This window comes from Trachypithecus francoisi, unplaced genomic scaffold (genome assembly GCF_009764315.1).
Source record: "Trachypithecus francoisi isolate TF-2019V2 unplaced genomic scaffold, Tfra_2.0 Lachesis_group17, whole genome shotgun sequence".
Classification (NCBI taxonomy): domain Eukaryota; kingdom Metazoa; phylum Chordata; class Mammalia; order Primates; family Cercopithecidae; genus Trachypithecus; species Trachypithecus francoisi.
The window spans coordinates 70,299,279-70,325,122 of NW_022681462.1; the positions used below are offsets into that span (position 1 = coordinate 70,299,279).

General features: G+C 39.3%; 1 long non-coding RNA gene across 2 annotated transcripts in view; it reads left to right on the top strand.

Annotated features, from left to right (window-relative positions):
- Positions 1–25,844, top strand: part of LOC117062457 — a 52,345-nt gene that overhangs the window by 20,144 nt on the left and 6,357 nt on the right. For both annotated transcript variants that reach the window (XR_004428386.1, XR_004428388.1), the window contains exon 2: positions 16,216–16,365. This is a non-coding gene — a long non-coding RNA (uncharacterized LOC117062457). The remainder of the gene's footprint in view (positions 1–16,215; positions 16,366–25,844) is intronic.

The following is a 25,844-nucleotide window of genomic DNA, read 5'->3' on the forward strand; positions in this document are numbered from 1 at the left end:
GACATGCCAGCTCCAGGCATCCCAGAACTTACAACACACAGGTGCCCAGTAAAATAAGGCGTGCCTCATTTGAGAAAGAGGCTTGGATTTGGTAGTCTGAATATTAAAGATTTAATTGACCAGCCTGGTCAACATAACAAAAACCCATCTCTACTAAAAATACAAAAACATTGGCCAGGCATGGTGGTGCACACCTGTAATCCCAGCTACTCGGGAGGCTGAGGCGGGAGAATCACTTGAACCCAGGAGGCAGTTGCAGTGAGCTGAAATCATGCTGCTGCACTCCAGCCTGGGCGACAGAGCAATACTCTGTCACAAAATAAAAAAATAGAAGATTGAATTACAGGTTAAAGAAGTCTGGGGATAAATTTCAATTGTGTTGAAGTAATTTATGCTGTTGAACAATAGCAGAAATCTAGGTCAGTATGCAGTGGAATATGTGCTGCTTCATTTTGCTAATCAAGGATTTCTTAAAATTAAGAAGCAAATAGACCTTTTATAAAAAGGAAAAATTCTTAAAGATTCTCAATGTTATATTTTATTATAATATTACTGAAATGTATACAACTATAAATCTAGGTATAAAGTCCTTAATTTCATATACAACCATAGAACCAAAACAATGCAAAGTTAATACAGACTTACAAAAGCACACTATTTAATTCATAATAGCAAGTTAATGGGACTGATGATGTTATTTTGATAAGCAAAATGACCAAAATGAGGTTTAGGAGCAGAAGTAGGAGGCTTGGCTCCAGTTCTACATGTAATTCTGTTCTTGAATTTTGACCTCAGAAAGCTACCGTGGTGAGTATTTATTAGGACAATTATACTATTAAAAAACTGCAAAATTCAAAAGTTTTGTTTTCTAGTTCAGGATAAGCAGACTTCAAATTCAATTTTAAAAAGTTATGTCAGTAAGCAAGCCTCAAATGCCAATTTTCTTGATTTGCCATTTGTTGACCTTACAAGGCTGCCTTACATATTCAAAGATGAAGCTACATTAGAGGAATTGTGGTGTGAATCAGAAACAGAACATTTTCCATTGTGTATTTCCTCCTCACTGCAAGCTGGTCTGAACAACAAGGCGGTCTGGGTAATGTATCTGTTCACCACATACATGAATACACTACTCACAGCTCAGTGCTGGTTCAGCATGCCTCTATCATCACGGGCATTGACTAGCTCAATTCTCCCACTCCTTTTTCTACTGCAAAATCTACATTCAAGCAATATGCTATATCTTCATCCTTTATTTGATGCAAGCATAAACAGAAAACAGAACTACAAATGCAAGCACTGAATTATGTAGTGGTATTTCATGATGATGTGGTCATCCAGATGGTGAGTAGAGATCCAAACTTTTTAAAGATTTTCATCAAAATGATAACCCCCAAATAAATTCCTGAGTGGAAAATAGCAAATCTCAAGGATATATCCTGGGGCTCTAGATGGAGAACCAAGGAGGTGCTCAGGCTTCCCAGACATGGATGTGAGAACAGGGTAATGATACCAGCTGTGGGACAGGGCTGCCCTGGCTTTGCCACCATCTACTCTGGGTGAAGTCTACCTGCCCTCAGATTCTTTGAAAAGAATTCTGGGTGTCCCAGATGTCTCACCTGAACTCTGAGAACAAGTTCTCACAGTAGTGTCCTTTTTTAAATTTTTTTCCTCCCTGCACGCTCTCTCTCCTGCCGCCATGTAAGAGGTGATCTGCTTCCCCTTTGCGTTCTGCCATGATTGTAAGTTTCCTGAGGCCTTCCAAGCCATGCAGAACTGAGTCAATTAAACCTCTTTTGATTATAAATTATTCAGTCTCAGGTATTCTTTATAGCAGGGTGAAAATGGACTAATACACCTGGAAACTCTTTCAAGGCAATTGCTAGAATAATTGTAAGGCTCACCTTGTTTCTCATCCCTCAGGGATCTCTGTCCTTCATTATCTGATGTTCCCTGTCTTGAAAAATATAGTTTCATCTAATTTATCAGATTTTTCTTAGGTTGCTTCAGGCAGGTAATTTCAGTCCCTATTACTCCATCTTGGCCAGAATTGGAAGTATCACAGTAGTGTCCTTTTTTTTCTCCTTTTGCTGTGGCAATGCCTCTGGTCATTGCTGAGGAAGAAAAGCATCAGTTCTCTCCCTTGGTGCCCATTAATGCCATCACCTCAGCTGCTTCTGCTTAGCAAGGGCATCATTGCTGTTGTCTGCTATCATTGCAATGTCAGTGCAAAGCCCAGATGACGTGCTGGTGGCTGAGCTGAGGCGGTGGGACCTGCAAATTCCTCTGCAGTGGCTGCCATCGGTGATGCTGATGCTTCAGCTTCTTTGTATCTTATGGGAGTTCATGGAGAAACAGCTTTCCCAGTTGCTGTAGGGCCAGGCTGGAGACTAGGCCAGATTTAACTTTATTTCCAGCTTTTCCAATAGCTCTAGGGCCCAGGCTGGAGACTAGGCTGGATTCAATCTTTGTTTCAAATTACTGCTCCCTTCTAACAGGCCCATACTTTTCTTAAACAAGGTGGTAGACCACAGCTGTCTGTACTTTTCGACCTTTTTAATCTCAGGTGGTCCTTTCACTCTTCCATGTAAGCAGAGCTCTGAGACATTGCATCTTGTAATTCACCAAATGCACCAAACAGGCCTGAATCCACAGGTGACTTCACTGAGGCTCGTATTAGCGAAGTAACTATTTTTAACTATATTTTCTTGTTTTCCATATTTGTGATGCTCTGACATTGGGGGTTCAACTGACCAGGGAGAGACTGACCCTCCCAGGATTAACTAATTCCTAGAAATGGTAACCGTTTGCCTTGGAGCATGTCTTTGATATGCAAACTGACCAATCCTGAGTCTATACTCATACCTGCCCCTTTACCTGGCTCTCACATTCCAAGAGGGCAATATTTCCTCTGCCTTAAGCATCCCAGGGCCAGGGACGACACAACAACAACGAGCCACTCTGATAGGCCAGAGCTTGCAGAGGTTATTCAAACCCCCTAAGCCTGCTCAGCTGCGTACCTTGCTTCATTCATTCTTTCCATTCTTTAAAGTCTTGCTTTAAAGATTTGTTAGGCAGGGCCAGAAAAAAATGTAGTCTAGAGATAATTATACTCCCCACTGTGGAGTTAAGATTTCTGAATAATCTACCCAGGACCCTGCGAATTGTGAAGATTTCCAGTCTGGCTGGTTTTCTTTCCATGAAAACCACAAGCAAGGCTTTGCCTACGTTTTCTCCTGGCTCCTTCTGCCTCCTGACCAACGCTGGTGCTTCCCCGTGTGGACCACTGTGACATGGCATGCCCTTCTTGGGAGCTGTAAGTTACAAACTATCTTTTTAATGGCCATTGTCTCCTGATATTTTGGTCTCACTATATCTGAATAATATCAAAATCCCAGGTAAAGTTTAAAACAACTGGGAACCTGCGATGGTTGCAGAGAAGGATGCTGAGCTCCTAAGAATGGGGGCCTGGTTTCTGTTGTCTTTAAACCCAAAGACCTAAAATAGCATTTGGAATGGTTGTAAGCCTAAATCGTGCTACCAGGGTCAACAAGATGGGCCCTAACATACTTGTACAATTACAACTGCTGAACAAGACAATCCAAAATAAAAACCATGCTGGGTCCACAAATCTAACATGGAAATGAAGATTCCCCATTATTAGGGTAGAAGGACAGGGCTGCAAGATGTGTGGCCATCTCTGCAATCAGCCACAAGAATACAAATCACTTTGCTCCCTGAATGAAAGGAATAACAAAGTTTAGAATCCATAGGAAAGAAATAATTGGGTTTTGGTATATAATCTGATGAATCATGTGTCATATTAAGTTCTGCCTTACTAGCAATGTTGTCACTGATGGGTGTGCAGTGGTTTTAAACATGTTCTCAAATTCTTCGACACTCTTCACATCAAAAGGTGTCTGTTTCTCCTCCTCTTGTATTTTCCTGCTTCTTTGCATGACTAGTATACTTTGATTGGATGCCAGACATTGTGAGTTTATCTTGTTTGGTGCTGGATATTTTTGTATTCCCCATAAATATTCCTAGGCTTTGTTCTGGGACACAGTCGAGTTGTTTAAAAACAGTTTGATCCTTTCAAGTCTTGCTTTAAAGATTTGCTAGGCAGGGCCAGAAAAATGTAGTCTAGAGATAATTGCTCTCCACTGTGGAGGGAAGATCTTTCTGAATAATCTACTCAGTATCCTGTGAATTGTGAAGATTTCCAGTCTGACTGGTAGAAACAGGCATTACTACCAGCCTGGTGTGAGTATGAGTACGTTCCTTCTACTCGTTTCAGATAGTTTTTTCCCCAGCTGGCTTTGAGTAGCCTCTCCACACACAGGTGCTGGTCAGTACTCTGCTGAGTTGAAAGGGCCCCTCTAGAGATCTCCATGGTTCTCGCCCTGTGCAGCTCTCTCCTCTCCAAGACCCTGCCCTATCAGCTCAAGTCTCCCCAGACTACCAACTCTATCTCCTCAATTCAGGTAGTCTATTGGGCTCTTCCTGGGCTACCCCTCCCTGGGATGTTGCCTGGTGATAGGGTTTGCCTGTGTCGCCGCCCGAATCTCATCTCGAATTGTAATTTGAATTGTAATCCCCACATTTCAAGGGAGGGAACTGGTGGGAGGTGATTGGATCATGGGGGTGGTTTCCCCCATGCTCTTCTCGTGATAGTGAGTGGGTTCTCAGGAGATCTGGTTGTTTGATAAGTGTCTGGGACTTCTCCCTGCATGCTGTCTCTCCTGCCACCATGTAAGCCGTGCCCTGCTTCCCCTTTGCCTTTTGCCATGATTATAAGTTTCCTGAGGCCTTCCCAACCATGCAGAACTGAGTCAATTATACCTCTTTTGATTATAAATTATACCATTTTAGGTATTCTTTATAGTAGTGTGAAAATGGACTAATATACCTGGAAACTCTTTCAAGGCAATTGCTAGAATAATTGTAAGGCTTACCTTGTTTGTTTCTCAGCCCTCAGGGATCTCTGTCTTTCATTATGTGATGTTCCTTGTCTTGAAAAATATAATTTCATCTAATTTATCAGATTTTCCTTAGGTTGTTTCAGGCAGGTAATTTCAGTCCCTATTACTCCATCTAGGCCAGAATTGGAATTTCTCAAATTGTTTGTTTTTTTGAAAAAAGTTCTACCTCTGTCACCTAGGTCGAAGTACAGTGGCATAGCCAGAGCTCACTGCAACCTTAAACTCCTGGGCTCCAGTGATCCTTCTACCTCAGCCTCCCCAGTAGCAGGGACTACAGGTGCTCTCTATCACAGCACGCTAATTTTTCTTTTTGTTTCCTTTTTTTTTTTTTTTTTTTGTAGAGATGGGGTCTCGCTATATTTCCCAGATTGTTCTCAAACTCCTGGGCTCAAGTGATCCTCCCACCTAGGCCTCCCAAAGTACTGGGATTACAAGTGAGAGTCACTGCGCTTGGCCCCAAACTGTTTAAAAAATAGTTGTTGTTGTATAGGAGTTGCTACTGCTCTACATCCTTGGCAATTCTTGTTTTTTTTCCAGACTTTCTAATTTTTTTAAAAGGATTAACTAGTTCACACAAGAGATTTAATATGCCTTTCCTCCCAGATTAAAATTAAAATTAATCCAGATTTAGATTAAAATTAGGACAATATTTAAGCTAAAGGAATAAATCTTCAATCATGATATTTCAAGCAGTAGGGTACCAGATGGGAGGAATACACAAGGACCAGGGGAATTTAGTTCGATATTCTTTGCCATTGGAGTATTTCTATTTGTTTACTTTAAGTAAAGCAAAGTCCTTAACTCATTAAAACTAATGGGACTGTGAATAGAAGTAAAGTTTAATGCCTCATATAAATCATAGAATCCTACAAGCATTTGATTTCATGAATAGAAAGTACTCTAGAGAGTCTTGACTAAAATTTCCTACTCAAAGTCCAGCGAAAGACACAAAGATTAAGTGTCTGCATACACACAGGATATTCTGGGTCAGAGGAGCAGCATCAGCTGCCACTTGGGTCATGTTATGAAGCCCCCTTCCTCTCCAGGGACTGTGTTGCCACACTTAAAAGCATTTTAATTGTCTCTGAAAAATGGCCGTATTCTCCAGAGAAAAGTGAAACCTGCATTCAGCTCTCTGGAAGGAATCTAATTATCTTGAAATTACTGAATTCTCTAGGTGACTTATTCTGGATAAACAGGATCCTTATTTTTACTTTCTTTTAGGAAAGATGGTTTGGTATTACTCATAATATACTGTTCTGTGCTTCCCCTCCCACTTTCGTTCAATGAGAGAAGCAGTGGAATTCTTCAATGCTTCCTCTACACCTGGCCTTCATCAGACTGTACAAACACCCAACACTGTGTATAAGTATTTGGTTTTATTTTTTTTAAAAGCAAAGCTTTGGTAGTGAGCATATTCATTAAACTATAAAAATGTCTCTATAATCTTTTTATTTAGTTCTTAGTATTTCTACATCCATAGTCTTCATTCTGAAATAACGTTTGTTTTGTGGTTGCTGGTGGATGTGATGAAATGGCCTAAAATCTGCATTCCACAATGCTTTACAACAGACCAAAATAGCATTCTTGTTCACGCTAGGATACCCCAGTGCTGGCGCTCACTCCAGCTAGCTAGAAAAGAGCTAGAAGTTAGTTCCTGAGTGCCAAAACAGAGTCTTTATGGCTTCAAACTTGCTCCTTCTAAGGAAGAAACAAAGCTGCTTCATGCTCCTCTTTTTCTTGGTCTAACTCAAAGGGTGCACTTCATGAGAAGTGGGAGACAAGAGTAGCCACACCTTTGTTTCTGGAAATCAAATGGTCTTATTCCCTTGTGAATATGAATTCCAAGAGTTCACCGACAAAAATTAAGTAAATGGGCCGGGCGCGGTGGCTCAAGCCTGTAATCCCAGCACTTTGGGAGGCCGAGACGGGCGGATCACGAGGTCAGGAGATCGAGACCATCCTGGCTAACACGGTGAAACCCCGTCTCTACTAAAAATACAAAAACTAGCCGGGCGAGGTGGCGGGCGCCTGTAGTCCCAGCTACTCGGGAGGCTGAGGCAGGAGAATGGCGTAAACCCGGGAGGCGGAGCTTGCAGTGAGCTGAGATCCGGCCACGGCACTCCAGTATGGGCGACAGAGCGAGACTCCGCCTCAAAAAAAAAAAAAAAATTAAGTAAATGTTTTCCATCAGAGGTCTTTATTTTGGAGGCTGTAAGACCCAAACTGCCAACACATCTTCCATGTAATAAGCTGTATTTTGAAGTTTTTCAGATTTTTTTTAAAGGATGGTAATTTATACTTTTATGTATGCCTCAAGAAACATTTGCAGCAAAAAGAGGTAGTTCAAATTTGGGTGACAGTATTAGAGTTTTTGTCTCCCACTCATTACTGATTAAACATCAGGAATGAAACTGAGGGTCCAGGGATATAGTTAAAACAACTGTTAGGTCTCATTCAATACCAAACTTGCCTCTGAGAAAACTTCCCAAATCCAAAAACAGGAAAGATCTTAAAAACGACTTCTCTAATCATGGCATCTCCTTTCTTCATGAGAATTCAGCACATTTCAAACTTGGTTGCAGAGTCTTGCATTAGAATGAAACTACTCAGAATCTAATAGCCACATTCTTGTTGTCAAATGAATTTGGAAGCTACCATATCACTCACTGCCTTCCTCCCAGCAACTGAAAGAAAACTTGGGATCATCTCCAGTGTACGCTTCCCTTCCCCCCAGTCAATCAACCAGCTTTAGAAACACCTCCTGCCCGTGCCCACGGTGAGATGCTTTCTTCAGGCCCTAGCATCAGGCCCCAGTGGGTCTCCCTGCTTCCTGTCTGTCTCTGTTCCCAACTCCCCAGTGCTGACAGTTTGTTAACAAAGTGTTGACCTTTCAGAAACAGAAACACATAGCACTGGACCACTTCTATGCTTACAGTGCGGTCCCCATTTCCTTCTAGTTTGACTTTCAGATGGCCTTCTGTGGGGAACCGGAGGGGCTGAGAAGATTGAATCCCAAGCTCTCTCTTTCAGCTTCTAAGAATCTGCTCTGCATCCATCTCTTTTACACTTGAGGCTTGAATTTTTCATTGAAAAGGAAGTATGTTGATCAAAACTGAACAATCAAACCTACAAACCACTGGATACAAGATAAAACCCTAATTCCTTATAATGGCATAGAAGGCCCTCCTCCATGGAAAGCCACATCTGCTGTTTCTCCTGGTAACTTCTGCTCCAAGCTCTCAGAGTCTCTTGATGAGCCTCTGATACACCAGGGTTTTGACATCCCTTAATGGGACTACCTTTCTGATCCTCCCACCCTAAACAACTCCTACCCAATCTCGAGAACGCAGCTTAATTGTTACTTCCCCACTGAACCGTCCTCAACTTCCATCTTCATGCTCCCCAGTACTAAAATCTTCTCTTTTTTTTTGTTTTTTGTTTTTTGTTTTTTTTTATTACAATCTTCTACAATCTTATGTGTCTTTTTTCTGGGACCATATTCATCTTTGTATCACTGGCATTGAGCACAGCTTTCTTGGCACGTAGCAAGCATTCTCATGCTAATTAACACTCTCATGTTGCATGCCATTAAATCTTTTCTCCATCACTTTTATTAATGCTTGTGTATGAGACCTTCCAAATTTAAACTTTAAAAACAGAAACTCAAACAAATAGAAACCCACTTAAAATACACGTACTAGAAAAATAAAAGAACCTTTGGAAAGTGGGAAGAATGTAGGAATGACTGAAGGAAACTAAGAACCATAGCTGATTCACTGAATCTATACTAACAGTTCTGAATTTTGCAAAGGTCTGCTACTTGTGCACATGTGGAAACTTTTAGGGGCTTGAAAGCACCAGAGTGAACTGGTTTTGGAGGCTGAGACTAAAACTTCTTCCCTTTATTTTATGTACAAGTAAGCCTCACTCATTCAGACTAAGGGGTGGGACAACGGTTCGAATTAATGAAATTTCATATTATGGAATGCTCTAAATGTAATTGCTTTTTTTTTTTTTTGACACTTTAGACTTAGTTTACGTAAACACAGCATTTTGGCTTTCAGATGGCCTTCTGTGGGGAGCCCGAGGGGCTGAGAAGATTGAATCCCAAGCTCCCTCTTTCAACTTCTAAGAATCTGCTATGTATCCATCTCCACATTCAAAATGTGCACATTCATCATATGCAAGTTACCTTGTTGATCACTTAAGAGTTCAGTCTCCGGCCATTTGTTTGTATCATTAATTCCACTACAAACATTATTTTTCAAAGTTCAACTTCATGATATTTGTTCAGATGATCACAATTCTGATCTAGGGTCTTATGAATTAATAACATTTAAATTGTCATATTTCAGCAAATATGCATTAATGCATAGTATTCCTGAGACTGGAATGAAGAACTGGGCTAGAAAGAGGCCGCTCTGTACTCTCTTCATGTTTCCAAATTATTTTCATGGTGAATTTAGCCAGTTTTCCATGGCTCATGAAACTCCAAGCTGGCTTGAGTTTCCTGCTTCCTTCTTTGGCAGGAGTGTATCAAACCTTTTCAAGAGATGTGTTCTTACTTTAGAGGGAAAGGAAATATCAGATCCAAGCCATTTTACATGCACCAGATGCCAAGCACCAAACAAAAGCAGCTCAGCTTTTCAAAGATTTGCAATCTTAACTGTAGCCACTTGAGTCAAGACTTGGTCCCCAGAATGGCCAAGTAAAATAAGGCAGAATTAGGGCTAAATTGATCTCCACATCTACTGTTCATAAATCTGCATGAAAAAGTTCTGAATCAAAGAAAATAAATTAAAAGTGTGTAATGCTGGTTCACATCCAGCAGAGCTGTGTGTTTTGGAGAGGACACATGTGGCTCATTTTTGCAGTGAAAACTGTCTCTTCTCAGTGGAGGCTGAGTTTGGGGCTGCTTATGATGATGGAGCCAAGAAAATCCTAAAATTCTAGAAAACAGCCCCTCAGTAGATCACTCACTTGGAATCTTCCCCTCTAAATGAAGAGGAAGAGGGAAGAAGTCTCATACAGATGCCTTGAGAGCCATCAGAGTGACTTTCAGGAAGGGAAACATGGAAGATCCACTACCTCTTCTATCACTAGATGCTCATCTCAGACACAAAGATACAGAACTGTAAAGAAGGAGACAGGTCTTTTAGGTCTCACAGGTTGGCGGAATTTCAGGCCCTGAGTGGAGGAAACATGGCTGCTAAGGTTTGTTAAGTGGGAGGGAGTTGTATTGAGGAAAGGGTTGACTTTCTAGCAACTACAATTAGTTAGCTAGATATAGTAAATGCCTTTTGGCTATAGCTGACAATAGTCCCCCTTACCTGAGAACGATCTCCAGACAACAGTAGGACCTCCCATTGCACAACTCCACTGGGCATAATGCGCACACAACAAAGTATGAGTAGTGCCCCCTGGAGGTGTGCAATGAAGAGTTATTGCTCAATAACCCACTCTGGAACAGAGGACCCTACCTCCCCGGCTGCAGTTGGTTGAACCAGGGATAAACCCTTGACCATACTGAGCCAATCAGAGCCACCAGATTATCTCTTTTAGGAATTTGGAATTTGGATTGAAAACCTTCCAATTAATGCAGGCTGTTTCCTTACATGAAGATAAGGCAAACTTTAGTCATCTGGAGCAGGGTGTGTGTGTGTTGGGTGGTGGTTGGGAAAGGGGGATCTTCTACCTGCAGTCACATATTCTGCAGAGGGGAAATAATATAAGCAACAATCAGAGAGAAGTAGCAGTAAGAAGAAAGAGAGAAGGCCCCACCAAGGCTCCTGACAACTTTTCTCCTCCTAGCTGCAGACCTCTCCTGAGGTCCAGCTGCATTTCTGTTCTTAGGTTTCATAAAATGTCTCTGTCCTTAAAACCACTGTTGCTGAAACTCACTTAAGTTGGCTGTGGTTACTAGCAATCTAAGAGTCCTAAAAAGATACTGAACAAAATAGTCACTTATGGTAAAATTGGCCCCTGTTTCTAGGAGAGTCTGCCTTTCTTTTTAATTGATGCTAGGCCCAGGTAGGTCTATATTGCAAAAAATATCTATAAAGGCAGGCCATATATATTATTGATTTATTTTTAAGGACTCCTAAGAGCAGTCAGATTAACAGCATAATCCAGTCCTGCATTTAATATTTATCTTTATGGTAAAGCTATTCAAATTCAACCTGTACACTCCTTGCTGCAACTTTAGCCTCCTTCATAATGGTTCTCATCTAGGTGAATCTGGAGAATAAATGACAACCAGCCACTCTCTGGATAATAACTTAAAGTGCTAGACATAGAAAGAGGCAGAAATTCTTATTTGGTTCAACCCTCTAATTTGATGAATGAGGAGGCTGAAGACCACAGAGACTTATGTGATTTGCCTGAGGTCACATGTCTAACTGTGGCAAAGCAGGGAATAGAACCCAGATTACAAACTGCCTCAAAGCCAACTGTTATCCAAGAGAAATGCCAAAGGCAAAGCTAGACATTTTTCTGGTCATTAATTTTAATTTCCCAGTTATTTCATCTGGATAGCTTCTAACTCTGAGACACTTTTACAGGTAAAAATCTTGGCAAATAATTAAATGGTTTCTCTGTTTAATTATTGACTCAATGGTATGTAGTAAAATCATTGGGCTTTTAAGGTGATCTTGACAATGTTGTATATGTCAGAATAAAAGGAACCTTCTGAATTTTGAGTTTATAAATCTCATTAAAGGAGTATGTAGTCAAGGTGTCAGTCAAATTTTAGAAAAGTATATGTCACATGAAGTTAAAATTGTTCCAAACAAAAAAAGAAAAAAAAAGGAAAAAGCATGTATACTTAACTATGTGTTAATAGTGTGCTTGTGAGTCATGACCAAGTCAATTTTCAGTATGAGTTATAGGTGGAAATGGTTCTTATTATTACCATTTAATATGATGTAGGTTTCAGGTACAGTACAGAAACACATATGTGAGGTGATTTAATCCTGCTAAGTCTATAATGTTTCTCTAACATTGCATTAGTCAAAGAAAATGACAAATCCTGGGCAGCTAAATGCATTCTTCTTCATTTAAAGAAATTGGATGGGTCCTTAGAACCCAGTTAAAATACCCTTCCTTTCAAATCAATAGGGGTTATTGTATTTAAGGCCCCTTTTTACCAAAAGAAAATAAAAGAAGAGAAAAATATTTAATAATATTTAGAATACTGGTTCAGTGGGAAATAGAAGAGAGACAGGGCTGGTGGTGGTGGTGTGGTGGTGGTGTGTAGGTGTGTTAGGCTGGGCCCTCAGTGGACAGTGCCTTTCCATAAGAGGCAGGTGCTTGGCTCAATTATGGCTCTACTCTGGCAGGAAAAATGATGTCTTCTAGCATGAAAAGAAACAAAACCAAAAATATGCTAGATAACATCCAGCATAGTGGAAAGGAAGAGAGGGGAAGGGAAGGAGGGAAGGGAGCAGACTCAAATGAAATACTTCGCCATTCCAGCCCTGTCAAGAATTTGCTGCATGACTTCTAGCTGCTCACTTCTCCTCTCTGGTGCCATCTGTGAAGGTTGCACTAGAAGACCTAAAGCCCCTATCCATTATAAAATTCTATGATTCTGGAATATGGATCCTGGAAACAAAAAATATATGGCTTAAGAAAAAGCCATAATATGAAGGTGTTACCCCAAAATAGAGTTCAGATACTGTGAACACCATAGTATAGTCTCATGTATACCATATTTGAGGATTATATGTGTTATACACTGGGTTTTAGTCTTTGACCAGATCCTTGTCAACTTGATCCCGACTTTCAACATAGATAATAAGAAATGAATACAAGTCAAAATGGCACAAAACTTTCTTTTGAGTAACTTTTATCTGTAAGAAGCTCCTGTCAAAGAAATTCTCAGTGATGCTACACCAGTCAGGGGCCAGTGTCCAGTGAGAGCAGCCTTGAATACAATGGCAGATTCCAGGCTTTCTCTTTCTTCAGGTTGATGGCCCTATGTAAGGTTGACTTTTCTACCTGCTCCAGCCAAGCTGCACTACTTATAGCTCAGAGAACAAGCCAAGTTTTCTCTTACCTCCATTCCGTCTGCCCTTCTTTCTACACTCTCTAACCAGCCATCTCCAAACCTACACATGCACATGGAAACCACTTATCCTTTAGGTCTCAGTTTAGTCATTAGCATTTCTCAGGAGCCTCCTCAAGACCTTCAAGCCTGAGTTTGGAGCCCCTCATAGATTTGCCTACAGTAGTCTTAGTGTATCAGTCAACTCTTGCTGTACAAATAAACAATCATGAAATGTCAGTGTGATACAACTAGAAGCATTATTTATCATTCATCCATCTGCAGGTTGGGTGGGATAGCCCTTGCTCCACTGGTAGAGATGCATAAGCTCAAGGACTTGGTAGGGCACAGTGGCTCATGCCTGTAATCTCAGTACTTTGGGAGGCTGAGGAAGGTGGATCACTTGAGGTCAGGAGTTCTAGACCATCCTATCCAACGTGGTGAAACCCCATTCCTACTAAAATTACAAAAATTAGCTGCACGTGGTGGTGCACATCTGTAATCCCATCTACTCTGGAGGCCAAGGCACAAGAATTGCTTGAACCCCGGGGAGGCGGAGGTTGCAGTGAGCCAAGATTGCACCACTGCACTACAGCCTGGGTGACAGAGTGAGACTTTGTTGCAAAAAAAAAAAGGACTTAAGCCCAACCTAGCACGCCCATTTCAAGCCTCTGCTTGTATCCCACTGCTCAAGGAAGCCACATGGCCAACACCAGCACCAAGGGCAGGGAAGTACATTCCATCCACTATGAAGCCACGGAAAGGGTGGATATGTAATAGTACTACTTACTAGGCAATCATTCAGTCTTTCCCACCTATACTAATAGTGCCTATCACAATGTATTGTCATCATCTGTATAAAGCCCCCTTTAGGCTATTACCTTCTTTAAAACAGAGGCTATGTTTTTTTCATCTTTGTATTTCCAATCCGGTATACAACAGGCACTTGAAGATATTTGAGTGAGTGAGTGAATGAATGAACTGGAAGCAGGTAGTATTCTACCAGGTTCCGTTCCTGATCCTTTATAATGCCCCTCCTATGCACCTACTCAACGTTTTTACTATGGCTACCAAAATGAGAACAAAATTATTATGAATGAGCCTGGTTTCTGTAGGGGTAGAGAGTGAGGGAGAAGAGAACCAGATTGTAAGTCACTTTACCTACTTTGGCTTTTGTCCTTGATTGCCATTGGTAGCCTCCCCCAAAAGATATCTAGCCTAAGTGGATCCCAGGCTACAGTAGTGGGACTCTAGAACACATTTAAAAAAGATATTTCAGAATCCTATCTGCTGCTCAGTAATTTGATTTTAGAGCAAACACAGGAAATGGAACACATTTCTAAGCAAATACTTCCCTGATTACTAACACATGCAAATTCATGGACTAAGTTTAGATGCATAATTAAGCATCTAGTTATTTTCGGGCCCATACTCATAGGCCAAATCAGATTCCCAAAGGAGGCACGTGGTTAGTTTATTTCTGTGTATTTGCTTACATCCTCAACTGCAGGCTTTCGCCTGGAGGAAAAAAAAAAAAAAGCATTGGCTCCGAGATCTCAGTGATCTGGTTGTGGTCCTAAAAAACAAGGTGAATCAAGGACATGGCAAGTTTTGTGATTTTAAAGGATACATCTGATCTGAATGCTGCTTCTGTGGGCAGAGAAATGCATGATGATGACCTCCTCTTTGAGAGTGGGAAATAAGGGCAAGGTAGGCGCCATCCTTAGCACAGCTGTCACTCTTGTAATGAATGATTAATGGTCTGCTGGCCAAAGCCAACATCAACTTCCCATGTTGCAACTGCTTTTTATATACTTTCATCATCCATATGAAAATGTTAATGCCATGTGATTTTGTGCCAAATGACATGCTCAGATGCCAGTTTTACACATGCAAAACAGAAGAGTGGTTTGGAAAGTTTGTATTCGTTGTTACTTTACAAGCAAATGGCATCACCCCCTTACCTCCTGGTCACAGTGATCCACTGTTCGACGTGCTTTTTGATTTTCCTAAAGGCATCATTTGCTTGAGTTTCTTCACAAGACATCCACTTAACAACACTTTCACTATGAGCAGGGATTTGTGACAGAGAGCAGTTGATGAATACCACAGTGAGACAAGGCCCCTCTGGGGGCACTGGTGGCCTGCTTTGCCCCAACTTCCTACATCATCATTATGGAGAAAGACCTCCTCTGACCAGCTGTGCTGGAGCATTCAGAGAATGCCTTGTGCTGTCTACTCTTTTTCCTCTCCACCTCACCTCTCCCACACATTTCCCTTCCATAAGCCTCCCATGGAGGATGGTTTCAGAGTCTGTTCTCTGCTAATTGGGAAAAAAGGTCCTCTGTTTTTAAGGGATTGTAGAGCCCATGATGTACATATGAGCCACCTTGTTTTAATACCATTTGATGAGAATGTACCACACGGCTAGTTACTATGTTCAGGAACATTAATATGTTTGTACCTCAAGAACAACTCTAACAGCTCTACAAGCTAGATATTATTATCTCCATTTCACAGATGAACTGAAGAAATTTTTCCAAATCCCAAGTAAATGAAAAAGCTGGGATTTAAACCCAAGCCTGTCTGATCACAAATCCTAGGCTCTCAACCAATTCATACAAGCCTCCTCCACAATCCTTGTGGATACCTACAGAAGACTCACAAGGCCCAAGTCTAGTTTTTAATTAAAATAACACTTGTTAATAATGCCTTGCTTTAAAGACGTTTGAGTTCTTCATTGCAAAGTATCACTGCAAAAAGCAATGAACTCAATTTGTCTAAGGTTTTATTTTCTAAATATATACTTTTCCCTGAATATCCAAAACTAAGATTGCAAATCTCTCCTTGCTTCCACGTTCCCGCTGGGTATAAATAGTATGACCATGTTGAAATCTTACGTTCTCTTATCCACTTCATTTTTAACAGGCAGAAATGAGTAATGTGAGAGCCTGCAATTGTAATCTTCACAAAGTATATCACATACAGTTCAAAAACATCAAGTGGCATGTTAAAGAAGCTTTTGGAGAATAAATTGAGCATGACACAAGAAGAAGAAAAACAGAATCCATGATTTTTCAAAACATGATCTTGCTTCAGATGAGAAAGCTCTGTGCTTAGTTTGCTGTGGGTACTTCTTTGTGTCCATTGTGGCCTCCTATCTAACATAAGGATTCCTTTCCCCAGGTGGTGGACACAGTGGGTAGGAGAGTCTGTCCATATCCCAAAGGTGTGCCAAAAGGATTTATCAAGAAGGGGATGATGGAGGTTGCTCTTCCAAAAGTGTCCAGAGTCACTGAGACCTGACCTGTGTATTTTGTATTCCATCCCTGTCAGGTAAAGAATATATATTTAAGTTCATCTTCTTGGGAGAGGGAGATGAGAGCTGGGGGCTAACGTCCAATCAAAATGAAAAAGAAAATGTGTTTGTGGCTAAAGGAAGCATCCAGAAGACATAGCAAAGATCACTCTGTTCCCTTTTGTCAGAGCTTTGCTTTCCCTTTGTCTCCAAAATTCAGGAGCTGGAAACAAGCCTGAGTGTGTGATGTTCTTGGAACCTCTAGGAACAGCTTTAGCTCCAGACACATTTTGCAGTTCCCACATTAACAGTCCTGCTCTTCTTGCTGATGAGAAGTAGTTGAAACACTTCTTGGATAAGCAGTTGCTTGGGGTATATTTACCTTTTCCAACAAACACAAAGGCTGTACCTCTCCTACATAAAGGTGTGAGCAGCACAAACATGTGACACAGTGCTATGCAGCTGAAATCAATTTAAAGAATTAGAGAATGGACCGTAGTCCAAATTGGCTATTATGCTGCTGCTGGGGTCTTTAAAAAAATGCCATTTTCCTTTGCTTTGTTACTTTAAGCTTATCTTTTAAGCACAGATGTTCTGTGCTTCTAAATTTCATGTGTCCAGAAAATTGGCGGATATAATGTAAATGAGATTACCCCTTGCCCCTCCATGACGATGAGATTGGACAAGACCTCTGTTGCCATTGCTTAGACCCCAAATGCACAAAACCAGGAATTAGTCTTTTGGTTCTCTCCACTTCCTATTCCCATAAAAACTGTTCGCTCTAGGACACTGTCCACTTCTTATCAACAGCATTTCCTTCTTGGGTATTACCAGTGATAATAGCTCAGGCTTGCCTTTTTCTCCAGCACTCACATGAATATCTATTGACACCAGGGTGCTGGTGGAGAACATATCTCCAGAGAGCCCAACGGGACGCTTTGCAGAACCATTGTCACAGTTATTTCTTGATCATATGGCTTTCTAATTAATTTCTAACTTTTTCATGAATACACATGAGAAGAAGGGCATTGGGGAGAAACAGACTTCTGTGGAATATTATTTCTCATTTATTTGTATTCCAAAAAATAAGATCCTGCGTACCTTTCAAGGCCCAGCTTCAAGTTCACCTCCACCATGGAGTCATCATCCAAATTTAACTCAGCAGTTACCTCTTCCTCCTCTGAGCTTCCTTATCTTTTGGGGGTACCTCAGTCACAGCACTCATCACATCATGTTTGATCATTTAGTTTTTATTACCAATCTACTTCTCGACTGTAAACTGCTGGTTGGCAATGGCTAAGTTCTACTCAACTCTGTCTCTGTATTGAGCATCCTGCATGGTGCTTGTATGTAATATCTTTTCAATAAATGTTTGCAGAAATGTCTGCATCTATGAAATAGTTTTTTGAAATATCACATTCCAGAGATGTTAAGATGCACTATTTCGGTGGTTCTGAAACTTTATCATGCATCGGAATCACTCAGAGGGCTTCTTACACCAGATTGCTGGGTTCTACCTCCAGAGCTTCTGATTCAGTAGGTCTACAGTGGACAGGCTGTATAATTTGCATAGCTAAAAAGCTCCCTGGTGATACTGGTGATGCTGGTCCAGAGACCACACTTGGAGGAGTAATAAACTATCCTTTATTCATATTTTAATATCTCATATCCATCTAAATCTGAAATTTGTTGACATGTCAGTTTAGTTGACAACTTTTTGCTTTCATAGTAGTATATAAAATAATGGTTTTACAATCGACAGCATCTTAGATTAAATGAAATGTGACAGGCTTCCTGTTACATATTTGAATCTGTATTATAAAACATCAATTACCTCATAAATGAATTAATTCCCTTATAAAAGGGCTCAAGGGAACTAACTAGCTCCTCTTTTCTCTTCTGCTCTTCCATCATGGGAGGACAGAGATATCTTGGAAGCAGAAACCAGACACTCATCAGACACTGAACCTTGGTCTTGCACTTTCCAGAGTGCATAACTATGAGCAATAACTTGATGCTGTCTATAAATTACCCAGTCTGAGCTATTTTGTTATGGCAATAAAAAAGGGACTAAGACACTCACCAACAAATGCCAGCTCTTTTCTCCAAAGCTAACAACAACAAAAACCAAGCAAGAGCAATAACGCCAGGGAGCCCATTAAATTGAAAACATTCCAGCAAGTATCCCAAGGTCACAGACCCAGATACGTTTTGCTAGCCACCTTCCTGGAAGGAGTGGGCCACGTTTTCCATCCTCAGAAAATGCTGTTTGCAAGGAAAGCAGTGAGAGCAGAGATAATCAATCTAGGCATATCATAGTCAAATTGCTGAAGACCAAAGATGAAGACCAAATCTTAAAACCTCCTAGAGGAAAAAGACAGATTACATATGGGGGAAAACAATACAGATGAAGGCTGACTTAGAGAAAAAATGGAACCTAGAACAATATGGAATAGCATTTTTTAAAGTATTGAAAGGAGAAAATTGTCAGCCTAGAATTCTACAAAAACATCCTTTAGAAATTCAAGTAAAATAAAAGGTATTTGCAGAAAGACAAAAGTTGAGGGATTTATCTCTAGAAGACTTATTGTACAAGAAATAAATTTTTAAAAGAATAAAGAACAATAGGGAGGGTAAATACCTGGGTAAATGTAAAATAACCTTTTCTTTTTGAGTGATATATATTCATATCAATAAATAGATATAGGTATAAATAGACATGTATGAAGATACATATGTAATTCTTTAAAAGGTTATTGAATGAAGCAAAAATAACATTGTGGAATTTATAGCATATGTAGAAGTAAAATATTTTTTTAAAATAGCGTAAATGGTGGAGGGACTCTAAATGAAATTACTCAATTGGAAATGTCTTCCATTGATATGAAGAAGTATATGATTGAAGGTAGATTAAGATGATTTAAATATGCATAGCATAATGTCTAAAATAACTCCAAAAAATCTCACAGAGGTATTACAAAAAGGTAGAGCTTAAAGGTTGATACAGGAGATTAAATGGTATATTGAAAAATACATGATTCACCTGAAAGAGAGCAGAAAAAGCAAGACAAATGAATGGAAAAAGATGAGATAAAAAATAGATTCAAAATATATGAAGCAAAACCAAGTAGAATTAATGAGAGAGAAAGACAAATCTACAGTCATGGTTAAACATATTAACATCACTTTCTGAGCAACTGATTTAAAAAGTAGGGTATAAGAGTATAATTTAAAAATATTTGATCAACACCATGAACCAATTTGACCTAAACAATATTTACAAAACACCACTCCCAACAACAGCAAAATATACATTCTTTTTAACTTTGCATGAACTATTAACCAAGATAGATAAAAAATGTTGAGCCATAAAATAAGACTCATTAAAATTAAAAAGATTGAAACCACACAGAGTACATTTATGACCATAATGACATTAATATGGAAATCAATAACCATAAGATATCTGAAAAAAATCAAATATTTAAAAATTAAACATTATATATCTAACATATGGTCAAAGGAGAAATTACAAAGGAAATTTGAAATCATCTGAACTGAATGATAATGAACACACAACTTATCAAGATTTGTGAGATGTAGCTAAAGAAGTACTTAGAGGGAAATGTATAGCATTCAATTTTTTTAAAAAGGGAGGTATAGAATCAATTATCTAAGCCTTCACATGAAGAAGCTAGAAAAATAACAACTAAAACCCAAAGTATAAGAAAAAAACATGATGGTAAGAATGTCAATTAATAAAACAGAAAATTGACAAAAAGAGAGCATCAACAATGTTAAAAGTGTGTTTTAAAAAAGATTAATGAGGCCGGGCACGGTGGCTCAAGCCTGTAATCCCAGCACTTTGGGAGGCCGAGACAGGCGGATCACAAGATCAGGAGATCGAGACCATCCTGGCTAACCCCATCTCTACTAAAAAATACAAAAAAACTAGCCAGGCGAGGTGGCGGGCACCTGTAGTCCCAGCTACTCAGGAGACTGAGGCAGGAGAATGGCATAAACCAGGGAGGCAGAGCTTGCAGTAAGCCGAGATCCGGCCACTGCACTCCAGCCTGGGCGACAGAGCGAGACTCCGTCTCAAAAAAAAAAAAAAAAAAAAAAAAAAAAAGATTAATGAAACCCAGGGCAAGACTGATAAGTGAAACAGAAAATCCCCATTACAAGTATTAGAAATGAAAAAAAAAGGGGGGGGGCATTTCTACAGACCCTACAGTTATGAAAAAGATAGCAAGGAAATATTCTGAACAACTTTAAGTCAAAAATTAAACAATTTAGATGAAATAGAAAAATAATTTTAAAAACACAACTTACCAAAATACATAACAGAACTATAACAACATAAATATTCTTATGTCAATTCAAGTAATTGAATTTATTATCAAAATTTTTTAATAAAGAAAACTTGAGATCTAGGTGACTTCACCAATGAAGTCTATTATTTAAGGATGAAATAATACCAACTCAACACAAGTTCTCTCAAAAATAGAGACAGAGAGAATAATTCTCATGAAGCCAGCACACTGCCAATGCCAAATACTGACAATGACATTATAATAAAATAAAATTACAGACCAATATTCCTTATGAGTACAGCTGAAAAATCCTTAACAAAATATTAGCAAAATGAATCTACTAATATATTGCCAAAATACACATCATGACCAAGTGAGGGTTTTTAAAGAAATGTAAGATTGGTTTCACATCTGAAAATTAGTCAATGAAATTAAAGAATAGAGGAAAACGATACGATGATCTCAGTAGATGCATTAAAAGTCTTTGACCAAAGTCAACCTCCATTCATGATAAAAACTCTTGAGCAAATTAGAAATAGAAACGAACTTCAAACTGCTAAAAAGGATCTCTTAAAACCTACAACTAATATAATACTTACTGATTTTTCCTTTTAATATCAAGAACAAGGCAAGGACTTTCACTTTCATCCTTTCTACTTTACATTTAACTGGCAGTTCTAGCCAATGCAATAAGAAGAGAAAAAGAAATAGCAGGCATACAGATAAAGGAAAGAAAGAAGTAAATTCGTGTACAGAGAAAAGTAAAACTGTCATTCTTTGCAGATGACAGAATTGTTTATATATAAAACTATGGATACAAAATAACTACAAGAAACTAAATAATGAATTTACCTAGGTCAATATATAAAAATCAATTCTATTTCTATATACCAGCAGTACACAATTGGAAAACAGCATGTAAAAAATACCATATGCAATAGTATCAAAAAATATGAAATACTTAGGAAAAAGCTAAGAGAAATGTACAATATCTCTATGTAAAAAAATGTAAAACATTGCTGTGAGAAATTAAAGAAACCCAGACAAAAGGGAGAGACATTCAATGTTTATGAAGTAGAAGATGCAATGCTGTTAAGATATTTATTTTCCTCAGATTTATTTATGAATTTAATACGATCATCAAAATTTCAGTAGGACTTTTTAGAGAAATTTATAAGCTGAGCCTAAAACTGATATGAAAATGCCAAAGCAATCTTGAAAAAATTAACGTTGAAAGATTTATAATACCTGGTTCTAAAACTGAATGTTAGACTAATCAATGCATTGTAGTATTGACATGAAGACAGGCAAATACATCAAGAGAACAGAATCCAGAAATAGACTCACATGTATAGAGTTAATTTTTTTAAATGCTTTATTAGAGTAGTTTTAGGTTCACATCAAATTAGAATCAAATGATTTTTAGCTAAATGTGACAAGGTGATTTCATGAAGAAAAGAAGACTTTTTTTTTTTTATTATGCTTTAAGTTCCAGGGTACATGTGCATAACGTGCAGGTTTGTTACATATGTATACTTGTGCCATGTTGGTGTGCTGCACCCATCAACTCGTCAGCACCCATCAATTCATCATTTATATCATGTATAACTCCCAATGCAATCACTCCCCCCTCCCCCCTCCCCATGATAGGCCCCAGTGTGTGATGTTCCCCTTCCCAAGTCCAAGTGATCTCATTGTTCAGTTCCCACCTATGAGTGAGAACATGCGGTGTTTGGTTTTCTCTTCTTGTGATAGTTTGCTAAGAATGATGGTTTCCAGCTGCATCCATGTCCCTACAAAGGATGCAAACTCATCCTTTTTTATGGCTGCATAGTATTCCATGGTGTATATGTGCCACATTTTCTTCATCCAGTCTGTCACAGATAGACATTTGGTTGATTCCAAGTCTTTGCTATTGTGAATAGTGCCGCAATAAACATACGTGTGCATGTGTCTTTGTAGTAGAATAATTTATAATCCTTTGGGTATATACCCAGTAGTGGGATGGCTGGGTCATATGGTACATCTAGTTCTAGATCCTTGAGGAATTGCCATACTGTTTTCCATTATGGTTGAACTAGTTTACAATCCCACCAACAGTGTAAAAGTGTTCCTATTTCTCCACATCCTCTCCAACACCTGTTGTTTCCTGACTTTTTAATGATTGCCATTCTAACTGGTGTGAGATGGTATCTCATTGTGGTTTTGATTTGCATTTCTCTGATGGCGAGTGATGATGAGCATTTTTTCATGTGTCTGTTGGCTGTATGAATGTCTTCTTTTGAGAACTATCTGTTCATATCCTTTGCCCACTTTTTGATGGGGTTGTTTGTTTTTTTCTTGTATATTTGTTTGAGTTCTTTGTAGGTTCTGGATATTAGCCCTTTGTCAGATGAGTAGATTGCAAAAATTTTCTCCCATTCTGTAGGTTGCCTGTTCACTCTGGTGGTAGTTTCTTTTGCTGTGCAGAAGCTCTTTAGTTTAATTAGATCCCATTTGTCAATTTTGGCTTTTGCTGCTGTTGCTTTTGGTGTTTTAGACATGAAGTCCTTGCCCATGCCTATGTCCTGAATGGTACTACCTAGATTTTCTTCTGGGTTTTTATGGTATTAGGTCTAACATTTCAGTCTCTAACCCACCTTGAATTAATCTTCGTATAAGGAGTAAGGAAAGGATCCAGTTTCAGCTTTCTACTTATGGCTAGCCAATTTTCCCAGCACCATTTATTAAATAGGGAATCCTTTCCCCATTTCTTGTTTCGCTCAGATTTGTCAAAGATCAGATGGCTGTAGATGTGTGGTATTATTTCTGAGGACTCTGTTCTGTTCCATTGGTCTATATCTCTGTTGTGGTACCAGTACCATGCTGTTTTGGTTACTGTAGCCTTGTAGTATAGTTTGAAGTCAGGTAGCGTGACGCCTCCAGCTTTGTCCTTTTGACTTAGGATTGTCTTGGCAATGCGGGCTCTTTTTTGGTTCCATATGAACTTTAAAGCAGTTTTTTCCAATTCTGTGAAGAAACTCATTGGTAGCTTGATGGGGATGGCATTGAATCTATAAATAACCTTGGGCAGTATGGCCATTTTCACGATATTGATTCTTCCTATCCATGAGCATGGTATGTTCTTCCATTTGTTTGTGTCCTCTTTGATTTCACTGAGCAGTGGTTTGTAGTTCTCCTTGAAGAGGTCCTTTGTGTCCCTTGTAAGTTGGATTCCTAGGTATTTCATTCTCTTTGAAGCAATTGTGAATGGAAGTTCATTCATGATTTGGCTCTCTGTGTGTCTGTTACTGGTGTATAAGAATGCTTGTGATTTTTGCACATTAATTTTGTATCCTGAGACTTTGCTGAAGTTGCTTATCAGCTTAAGGAGATTTTGGGCTGAGAAATGGGGTTTTCTAAATGTACAATCATGTCATCTGCAAACAAGGACAATTTGACTTCTTCTTTTCCTAACTGGATACTCTTTATTTCTTTCTCTTGCCTGATTGCCCTAGCCAGAACTTCCAACACTATGTTGAATAGGAGTGGTGAGAGAGGGCATCCCTGTCTTGTGCCAGTTTTCAAAGGGAATTTTTCCAGTTTTTGCCCATTCAGTATGATATTAGTTGTGGGTTTGTCATAAATAGCTCTTATTATTTTGAGGTACGTTCCATCAATACCGAATTTATTGAGCGTTTTTAGCATGAAGGGCTGTTGAATTTTGTCAAAAGCCTTTTCTGCATCTATTGAGATAATCATGTGGTTCTTGTCTTTGGTTCTGTTTATATGCTGGATTATGTTTATTGATTTGTGAATGTTGAACCAGCCTTGCATCCCAGGGATGAAGCGCACTTGATCATGGTGGATAAGCTTTTTGATGTGCTGCTGAATCCGGTTTGCCAGTATTGTATTGAGGATTTTTGCATCGATGTTCATCTGGGATATTGGTCTAAAATTCTCTTTTTTTGTTGTGTCTCTGCCAGGCTTTGGTATCAGGATGATGTTGGCCTCATAAAATGAGTTAGGGAGGATTCCCTCTTTTTCTATTGATTGGAATAGTTCCAGAAGGAATGGTACCAGCTCCTCCTTGTACCTCTGGTAGAATTCAGCTGTGAATCCATCTGGTCCTGGACTTTTTTTGGTGGGTAGGCTATTAATTATTGCCTCAATTTCAGAGCCTGCTATTGGTCTATTCAGGATTCAACTTCTTCCTGGTTTAGTCTTGGAGAGTGTAAGTGTCCAGGAAATTATCCATTTCTTCTAGATTTTCTAGTTGATTTGCGTAGAGGTCTTTATAGTATTCTCTGATGGTAGTTTGTATTTCTGTGGGGTCCGTGGTGATATCCCCTTTATCATTTTTTATTGCGTCTATTTGATTCCTCTCTCTTTTCTTCTTTATTAGTCTTGCTAGCGGTCTGTCAACTTTGTTGATCTTTTGAAAAAACCAACTCCTGGATTCATTGATTTTTTGGAGGGTTTTTTGTGTCTCTATCTCCTTCAGTTCTGCTCTGATCTTAGTTATTTCTTACCTTCTGCTAGCTTTTGAATGTGTTTGCTCTTGCCTCTCTAGTTCTTTTAATTGTGATGTTAGGGTGTCAATTTTAGATCTTTCCTGCTTTCTCTTGTGGGCATTTAGTGCTATAAATTTCCCTCTACACACTGCTTTAAATGTGTCCCAGAGATTCTGGTATGTTGTATCTTTGTTCTCATTGGTTTCAAAGAACATTTTTATTTCTGCCTTCATTTCGTTATGTACCCAGTAGTCATTGAGGAGCAGGTTGTTCAGTTTCCACGTAGTTGAGCGGTTTTGATTGAGTTTGTTAGTCCTGAGTTCTAGTTTGATTGCACTGTGGTCTCAGAGACAGTTTGTTATAATTTCTGTTCTTTTACATTTGCTGAGGAGTGCTTTACTTCCAATGATGTGCTCAATTTTGGAATAAGTGCGATGTGGTGCTGAGAAGAATGTATATTCTGTTGATTTGGGGTGGAGAGTTCTATAGATGTCTATTAGGTCCGCTTGGTGCAGAGATGAGTTCAATTCCTGGATATCCTTGTTAACTTTCTGTCTCGATCTGTCTAATGTTGACAGTGGAGTGTTGAAGTCTCCCATTATTATTGTGTGGGAGTCTAAGTCTCTTTGTAAGTCTCTAAGGACTTGCTTTGTGAATCTGGGTGCTCCTGTATTGGGTGCATATATATCTAGGATAGTTAGCTCTTCCTGT